Genomic DNA, 10,481 nt, shown 5'->3' on the forward strand with positions numbered 1-10,481 from the left:
TTCATTGCTCACATGAGCCCATGGACAGTTCTGGCAACTGACCTAATTTACAAATTCTGAACAATCCCTGCCTAGACTTCACTTATGACCATCTGCCTTGTACAACCATGTGTCTAACCCAAGGTCCATAAACCCTAAATGTCTCTTTCTCATTCTCTCTCCTAAGCAGGTGCTCTCCCTTATTAAGCAAGTTTACTAAATCTACCTTTGCATGATACACAGGGTCTCTGAAGGCATTGTTATGGGGACTTCAGCAAATATTTTGTAATAATATCAAAATTGTAAATATAATCATGCCAATGATTAATGGTTTTTTCCTTGCAACTTAAATTTAACTACCTTCTCATGTCAAAAAGTTGCTAGTGTTTCTACAGCCAGTTTTTTACACAAGACCAACTCAAACTTGATGATTGACACAGCTCCTCAGATTTTATTCTGAGGGTTATTGCATGTGGTTTGGTGTCTAACTAGCCTCTACTCTCTAATTCTGATGATCTCAGTATTTTCCTCTCCAATTCACTTGGCTTGGCCAGCTTCTTTGATTTAGAGATCTCTCTAACTGATCCAGGCATATGAAATACTTAAATACAGTTTCATACACATACTCTACTCTATTTTTTCTTTAGCATCTTTGTTTCAGAAATAATCAGGTGTTTTAAATTCATTTATAAAATTGAGGACATTCAAACTTTCAGACTACCTCATATGACTCTTCACTTCTATGCAAATAGAAATACTCACAAATATTAGTATGTATTAAAAACATCAAGGTTAAAACTAGTCATGCTAGTTCTGAATATGAAACAACAGTGAAACAGACTTCTTCCAGTATAAGTTAAGAGAAAAAGACAGAAAGCAGGACTCCAAAAAGTTACCAAAAATTAATTCAAAAATTATCCTTGGAACAGTGGTGCACATACTTTGATTTACCAAATTAAGATATAATTAACATGCTAAAAATCAAACTGATGAAGTTTTATGACTTTCTTAATATGTTTAATCAATTTATTTTATATGTTCAGCTAAACTCCTAGTAAACTGTTTTCCACTCACGGGTTCTCAGAATGCAAAACTAATATTCACTCAAAATGGACAAACTGATCTACTTAATGTTTTTAACTAGCATTATGTCTAATCACAGAAGTTATTGAATAAAAACCAAATCCTACACTGAATGTATCAGTTGACTGGTCTAATATTTTTGCTGTCAAAAATATGACTCCTAACAATATTTTGTCACTTACTAATTGAACAAGTCACTCTGTTTCTTTTCTTTTTTTCTTCAATTAACACATTCCTAAAATACTAGTGGGTGGTCATTAGCTGCAGGGGGAAAATTAGCCAGCGAATTAAAATTTTATCAGTAAAACAGAAATGAATGGCAGCAAAGAGACATGCCATTCAGATGACGTATAATAAAAAGAAAATGTATGTATTACTAATACTGAGAGTCCGCAGGAATCTCTTTCATTGCCAAAAAAAATTAGAAGCACTTTTTGTATTGAAGATAACAGAAGTGAGGACAATGAACAAAGATATAAGAGAGGCACTATTATATTGTTGTTGAAGATAGACTTAATTTGGAATTTCACTTTTGCCAATATTAACTGTGTGATTTTAAGAAAGTAACATTAGCCCTTTATGGCTTTGTTTTCTTATCTTAAAAAGTTAGCCAAATATTTTATTACATATTTAAGGGTAACTGCTAAAGAAGAAAAAAAAATCGATGGCTTTCTAAACAGTAAAGGTAAAAATAAGGAATAAAAGCCTATCACTTCAACAGAGGTAAGAAAGAAGAATAAAAAGAGTCAGAGAAAAGAGGCAAGAAATAACACAAAATAAGATGTAGATCTGTACAAATATAATTAATTACAATTACCAAAAAATACAAACAAAAACTCATTTATTAACAGATAATTTATGAAATTATATTTACAACAATTTTTTGGTATTATATTGCTCACCAGATATACACCTAAAATAAAATGACACAGAGAGGTTGAAAGTTACCTCCTCCACTCCCTTCCCAGTTCCTTCCCAGTCCAAAACCTGTCAGGCAATTATTCTGCCTTCATCTTTCCTGCAGGCCAGAGCCTTCAGCTTCACTTAGCCGAAGGAGATGGAAATTGGGGGCAGTGTTTGGAAACAAGTCAGACAGTAGAATTTAAGACAAAACACATTAATAGTGATATTTTGGTAAACTACATAATGAAATAAAGAATAATTCACTAAGATACTAAGTCTGACTGTGTACAGACTGACTAAGATACTAAGTCTGACTGTAGAAAGAGTGTCAATGTTTATCTTTAAAAGAGATGCAATGGATATAATAGTTTTATTTTTGCATTCTAGTGCACATTTCCACACTCTTTAATAACTAGTGCTTAGCATTTCTTTCAATTTTTCCCCCTCTTAGTGCTAATTTGACACTACTCCATTAAAAGAAATCCTGATTAGCTTAAGCCAGTAAGTTAGTGATTGATCCAGGCATGGAGGGCTAACTCACCTAAAGAGACATTTGTTAAGACTCTTCCAAAGTTCCCCTGCATTTCCCATGCTTTCAAGGTGTGAAGTTGTCTTCTCTGGAATTATAGCCATCTTGCAACCAAGAGTGGAGACACTAAAGCTACTGACAGCCATTACCAGGATCCTGCTTGGATAATGTACAGCCAGGAGACAGATCCTTGCCTACTTGCAACTAGAATCAAGTCGTACCATTTGTTGTTTATGCCAATTCAAGTTCTTTATTACTTGAAAATGAAGGAATTATGACTCTATTTTTCTTTAAGGTTATTCTGAGGATAAAATTAGATTATATAAGTTCTCAACACAGTACTCAGTACATTGCACTTTCTCAATAATGCACATTGAAGGACAAATGGTGTGTGAACAGCTTAGACAACAAAAAATCGTTTCAGTGGTTGCTACCAACAGTCTTTCTGGTCCAGTATGCATTTCATCTTACTTCAATTCAGCAAGTACTTATTCATTTGAGCATTAATGCAACCAATACTGGAATTTATTGTGAAGAAGGCATTGTGCCCAGGACTGTCACTTATACTGAGAAGTATAATAATGGTTACTTCAATACTGTTGCTGATACAAAAAGAGAGAAACAGTACTTTAGTGAATTGAATTACTTGTAATTTCTCAAGGAGACAAGCATTCAGAGAATCATATAAACTGTGTGATTATGTGCCAAACTGCAAGGCACACAGGCAAATGAGTGTAATAGATATTCCTCTAAAGGAAAAGAATAGTGCACAGAAAGATGAAATATTCTCACTAGAAAAATGCCTGAGTGTTAAATTTTATTAGGTAACATATTACAGACTAAGTGTGTGAGAGAAAGATGTCTAACAGCCCAAATGCATAATTTCTACTCACTTCCCTTTGAGGCTTTTTGTTTTGTTTTTTGATATTTGTAAGTTATTTCTTTCCTTAAATTAATTTGGATTGTTAGTCTTGCTTGAAAACACCAAAATCTTGCTTTATGAGGTTCTTTACAGCTCTGTGTTATTAATAAACACTGTTAAAACAGGACTCTTAGGTATTTCTAGTAATACAAACATCTGGAGAGAATCCACAAAAGATTTAGGGAGAGGATCACAGATTTTCAGTGATTGAAGATACCCTGGAGGCCACATACCTAGTTCTCTACCCAAATTATTTACAGTAAATTTGACAAAATGACAGAGTTGCTGATTTCACAAATGTTTAGTATATAAAGAGAAAAAAATTAAATTAGACTGGGAATTTGAGGTAGTAGAAGTATGTTTTTAAGGCAAGGAAAGAATTATGTGTAAATAAGTAATCATTAAAAACAACATGAGATGTCTATTCTCTACAAAAAGCTGACAACTGAATTATTGATTACATTTATCCAAGGGCAAAAAAAAAAAAAAATGGGATTCAAATGTAATTGCTTTTATTTTAATATAGTCCAAACTGTTAAAAGGTTGTGATAGTGATTCATGAAAGAATGTGTTTGGGTCTCTGTGCTGGAGGCAGGGTAGAATGAATATGCATAGCGTAAGTCATGCTGCTGACTGGTAAATGAGAAGGTCTAAGCAGAGGGAGACTGACTGAGGTCATGGAAACCTGAGGAAATACACTTAAATGCACTACTATAACTATCAATTGTGTTCTTGGCCTGAAGGAGCAAGTGAGTATGGGTTCACTGGTCTGCTTCTAAGGACTCTATTTTTTTTATTTTTTATTTTTTTGCATTGTTTTGTTTTGGCTTTAGGCTGTCAAGCCTCAGGAACCTATTATAGAAGTCTTATTAGAGAAGATCTTTTCTCACTCTTTTCAGCCACCTAGGTTCAAAGGCATGACCTTATTTTCTCCTTTGTGGGAACACCAGTTAGTCGAATTTTACTTTCTTTCATGATAGCAGTTTGTTTATTTTAGGCACTTTTATATAAGTGTGTTGTAATTTATGATATTTTGCAGGGTTTTTTTTGTTGTTGTTGTTTAGATGCTATCATTTACTTGTTAAAATATAGAAGAGAAAATGGTAGCCTTTCCTTTGCCCTCACCCTGTTGGATCTTGTCTAGCATTCTCTAATATCTTTCCCATTCTGGTCCTAGATTAAGCCTTGGTTAAAATCGCAAATTGCAAGTGAGCAGTAAGTTTGAAAAAATCCTGTTAATTTATGCACATTGCTATGGACTATTTGTGTTCCCTCCATTCAAATTCATATGTAAAAACCCAACACCCCAATGTGACAATATTTAGAGGTGGGCCTTTGGGAAGTAATGAGGTCTAGATGAAGTCATGAGGGTGCAGCCTCCATGATGAAATTACTGCCACTCAAATAAAAGGAAGATGTCAGAGCTCACTCTTTCTGTTATGTGATGATACAACAAGAAGGCAGCCATCAGCAAACCAGGAGAAGAGCCCTCACCAGATAACAGTCTGCCAGCATCTTGATCTTGAATGTCAGATTTGAAAACTGTAAGAAACATTTGTTAAGCCACCCAGTTTATGATGTTTTAATATAGCAGCCTAAACTGACTATGGCACTCATTTTATTTAAAAAGTCTCTGTTTTAAGAAATATTTGGACTTACATCCATTCTCCAAAATCTAACTGCCGTAGGCCAGTCAGCAGGAAGATTTCAAGATCATGCAAGGGTGCAGGAAGACAGAGACAAACCTGAGCTCAAATGTAGCTACTCTCATGCATCAGTTTTGGGACTAAGAATACAGTGCTTTACTTATCTTAGCATTAGGTAATGCATCTATAAAAATGTTTATAGCATCCACACCATTGAAGAGACCTCATATATGCTATCCTAATTGTTATTACTGCTTCACTTGATGGCTCTCCTTTGCTTGAAAGTTCCTTTCTCCTTCAGAGCTCACATAGTTATCCTCTTGAACTTGGGTTCCCCATCAAAAACATTCTTCCAAGATGGATGTGAACTATTTTTAGTTTAAGTGTTCTTTAAAATACTCATTGAGTGCCTGTATGTGACAGGGACTCCTCCAGGTCTTTGGAGTTCATGAGTAAATCAAACAAATCCTTTCCCTTGTCATGTTTCACACTTATATTTAAATAGCTACTTCATTTTCAAGAAGCTCTCACCTACAAACATTATATGGTTGCTTTGAGGAACACAAACATCTTTGCAATATTATATCTATGAACCATCAACAGATTTTGATTCACTTTCAGAATGGAAAACCTTTGGTTTTACTTCAGATATTATTCAACTTCAATACATTTTCATCCATGTATAAACTGTCTTTATTTGGGTTTCCTTAGAAGCAGATCCCGAGAAACTGATTTGAGTACAAATAGTTTAGTTAGGAGCTGATACTAGGATATCTAAACCTTTTCCTAGTGGAAAGGGGAAGAAAATAAATAAAGTTTGCATTGTCAAACATGTTAGCAATCTAGACAATTGAAGCCTAACCCACTAGGAAACTCTAAGTGTCATTGCAGAACTCACAACTTAGGGTCTGCTCAAGGAGGTAGGGAGATGAGTATTTATCCACCAACTTCTGTAATTGTTTGAGGGCTTCCCCTAGAGAGAGTTAATGCCTTTCTACTTCAGGTCTACCTGCAGAGCCCTCCTGGCAAAGGTGATAGCTGACTGGAATTTGCACTCACAAGCACAGAAATGATAATTAATCAAGAAGTATGGGCAGGGCACCAATAGCATGCACTACAGGAAATTCTAGATAACATTCATTATAATGAAAGAATAACTGTGGTAGTTTGAGTATTCACTCTTCATACAGCCGGGGGGCAAAATCTGCTCTGGAATTCAAAATGGGATCTGACTTCTCATTCTGTGTGGTCCAGGCCTTCATCGTGGTATTCCTTCCTTCGAGTACGTCTTTCCATGCCTTCTCTCTAATCTATCCCTACTTTCCCTCTCTCTCCTCTCCTCTGGCCGCTGCCACACTCCCTTCATCTCACAATTATAAAACGAGAGCAAATCCTGTTAACTCAGTCTGCACTTAGTATCATCGCTCTCACAACAAACCAACTGCAATATCATCCTAACTAGTCTGCCAGTTTCTACTCTTTACCTTCTAGAGTTTATTGTTCGTCAAGAACTCAAAGTGATTATTAAAAATCATAAGTCAAATCACATAATGAACACAGTTCAAAACTTTCTTCTCTAACTTACTTTCATGAAGGTCTATGAGGCATCACTTGTTCCTTGTCCTCATACAACCTTAGATGACTTAACTCCTACAGGTCTCCCCCTGCTCAGTCCACTGCAGACACACTGGGATCCATGCTGTTCGCAGGGAACACCCTCTTGCCTCAGAGCTACCATATTTCCCTATCATTTCTCCAGATTATTTGCAGGAGCTCCTAACTGGTGAGGTCAGGACTACATAGTTTGTATTTTTGGAACCTGTGTGCCAGGCCTTTTGCAACACTTGCTAGTGCAGCTCCTAAGGGTCTTGCCCTTTAAGTAAGGTCTCTGATGAAGTATCACCTTTCCAGAAATAACTCTCCTGAGCATTCTATCTAAAATAGCATACACCCTGATTATTTATCTCCTTACTGAACTTCATAGCATTTAATGTTATTTATCATCATATCCTATATCAGTTTATTATCTTTTTTAGTTATAGTTTCATCACTTGAACATAAATTCCATGTAGGCAGGCAATTTACCTGCTTTGCTTAAAATTATATCCTTAGCACCTACAATAGTGCTATATCAGTAAGCATATGCTAGGTTATGCCTCATTAACAAAATAACTTTGATGTTTTATGGGTTAACACATGGAGAGTATCTTTCATCTCAGTCTACACAGCCAATGTAAATGTGAAATGGAGCTCTATTCATCATGGTCAATTAATCACCAGATGAATATAGGCTCCAATGGCCATGGCCTTCCACAATCACTTTGATATTTAAATCTATTCAGAAGTGACACAAGTTAAGACTACCACTCACATTTCATTGGCTAAAAAAAGCAGTCATATGGCAGCAGATGGAGAAGTATAATTCTCTCAAGTGCCCTTGGGAACAGCCTTAATAACTACCAGAAGTCCTTAGCTCATATTAGATCATCAGTACGTACTTGCATAATGAAAAAATAAATGGGCGAGTTGAATAAGCCACACACCATATAAACAAATTTAAAGACATTTTTCATAACGTCTATCCAGAAATAAAGGTAAATATATAACATTTAAAATACAAAATATTTTATTAAATAAGTTCCATGAGTATAGGACCTTGTCTCTTATATTCAGATCCCTGAAGCTTAAAATTCTCAATACATGATAAGCTCACAATATCAAAGATATTCATCATATCTTTGATGAATGATTGAAGAATTAATAAATAAATATTAAGGTAATATGACTGTACTAGTATCTAATGGGCTTTGCTTTCAAAATATATTCAAAATGTTTTGTATACATACATATATACATATCTTAAATATAATTTAAAAATATATAAATATATGTTTACATACATATATTAAAATAAAGCAGTGCATAATTACTAATTTCACATCAGAAAGTATAACTTAGAACTATGAAAGGAATTTCTGTTTTGTTTTTGGATGCTTGGAAGTAGTTGTTTGCCTTTTTCCCTCTTCTAGAATAAATTTATAATTCTATTCAACATTTACTGTACTTAGGGAGACACTTAACCTTGTTTTTAGTTGTCATAATATTGAAATACATATTTTGTGACAGTAAAAGATTACCTCCAAAATGGGAAACTGGTATTCAAAGGACTGTGTCTGAAGTGAAATTTTATAGGAGCTAAACTTCATCACACAAGCTTTCTAAAGACTATCACATAAACAATTCCCATCAATGACTTATTCACAAACCGTGCATACAAAATATATAAACCACATTTTCCAAGGGAATATCATCTAACCTAACTGAAGCAAAGAGAAAGATTGAATTACAGTCTATAGATCCCTCATCACAAAGCTAATTTTGAGATTGCAATTTCAATCTCACTCTGATTCATTCTTATTCAGTCTACAGAATTATTTATTATTTTCATATTGAGAGGCTATGTGAGGACATTCAACACATTCACTGAATCTAAATTAGATTGATGTAACATAAATACATTAATTAACTGCAGATTTAATGAAGCAATGAAGAAGAAAAGAAAATAATAGACATTTTGGAAAGATAGACTCGAGAGGTGTTTTTAAAGTGGCAGATTAGGATCTAATTATGCATCCTGACTGCAAACTATTGTTTATAGAAAGTATTTTTGAGAGCTTTCCATACATTCATCATTGTTCTAAGAGTTTTGTGTACATTAATTCTTTGAAGTCTCTTAAAACCCAATAAAAAATATTAGTATCCTCTTTTTACCATTGAGGAACACAAAATATAAATGATTAAGTGACTTGTTCGAATATATCAAGGTAGTAACTTGGTCTGTCCCCATATAGTTTGGTTGCAGAATTTGTGTGCTAGGTCATTTGCTGTTATTTCAGTCCCTGAAAAAGCATTCTATGAAAATATTTGAAAATATCCACTCGTATTTTGAATCCAGGCTGTAGATCAACAAATATCCAGCCAAATGTTTCATGTATTAGATGTAATTTGCAGAATATCAGAAACTCCTAATATATATGTATTGCAATTGTTGTCAGTTAATTAATGACATCATTGAATGCCTGTTGCATACATCATAGCACATAGGGCATTGAAAGGAATTGAGAATATTATAGAATTAAACAGATACCATCAAAATGAAAATAATACCTAAGTGAATCATTACAATGTTTGCTTATGAGCTAATCTATCATCTATTAAATGTGTAAATGATGATGGAGTCAATATCCCAGCCCAACAAGAACTGACAATGAAAAAGAGTGGGAATGGGAAGGCAGATATGTAAACAAATAATTACAATATAAGATTATGTATGTTATATTAGAGGTTCATTCAAATTATAAGAAAGCAAAATGAAGATGTTTCACAGAGAAAGTTCCTTGGAGCTAAATATGGAAGAATGAATAGGAAATTATCTGTCTAGTGTACTCCTATTCATTCACATATATGATGTCTATGTATGTATACATATATAATTGCAAATATACATGTTCAATTTATAATGCCAGTATAAGCAATTTGAAATTATGTAGAAAATTACAACCCCACCAATTCAAGCACATATATTCATTTATATATGTAATAGAAACACATATGTATGTGTATATATATACGTATATGTCAAAGATTGCTTTTAGTCGCAAGTATCAGAATGCGTAATTAATCAATGGCTTAAACGAGTTAGGAATTTACTTTTGTTTCTTAAGAAGTCTGGAGGTAGGTGGCCCAGGGCTGGAACAGTCTCCAAAATGATACCAAGAATCCTGGTGCCCTCTGTCTTTCTGCAAAGTCTTGCTTAGCATGAGGCTTTAGTTTATATAGTGTTCTCGTTATCACAAGTTGGTTGTTGTACCTCCAGCATTATATTTTTATTACAAATATAAAGAAAGAGAGCCAGAGAACAAAAGGTTGGTACCAACAAAAACTAAACCATTTTAAATAAATTTTTTCGAAGCTTCACTCAATTTTTTCTATTTATATTTTTATAACTAAATTAGATATAATTTTAAAGCTTTTAAAATTTTATATATAAAAAATGAAATCTTATTTTATTTGCATTTTGGTAGGTGAACATTTTTCCACTTTCTCTGTTTCTTCATGAGTTGTATTTTGATTTTGTTTTTTGTAAATTATACAATCATTCTGTTTTCCTTTTAGGTAATTTGATTCACAATACTTTTGTTAATAATGTGTCTAGCTTTTTAATGTAAATTAAAATATTAATTCTGCATATCAAAATCTGTGGCAAATATTTTCCTTAGGTTAATTGGCTTTTCTGTACTAATTATGCTTGTAACACAAAAAATAAAAATTAGAGCAAACTGAACCAATTTCAGAGATAAACCTCTGACTTTTTAAAATGAAGTCACCAGTACAAAGGGAGTTAAATGAGAGGTTAAGG

General features: G+C 33.7%; 1 protein-coding gene across 19 annotated transcripts in view; it reads right to left on the reverse strand.

The window, feature by feature from the left end:
* Nucleotides 1-10,481, reverse strand: part of LOC105479621 (coiled-coil serine rich protein 1) — a 1,449,255-nt gene that overhangs the window by 593,265 nt on the left and 845,509 nt on the right. The gene's annotated exons all lie outside the window — the stretch shown is intronic.

The sequence above is a fragment of the Macaca nemestrina genome, chromosome 3 (genome assembly GCF_043159975.1).
Source record: "Macaca nemestrina isolate mMacNem1 chromosome 3, mMacNem.hap1, whole genome shotgun sequence".
NCBI classification, from domain to species: Eukaryota; Metazoa; Chordata; class Mammalia; order Primates; family Cercopithecidae; genus Macaca; species Macaca nemestrina.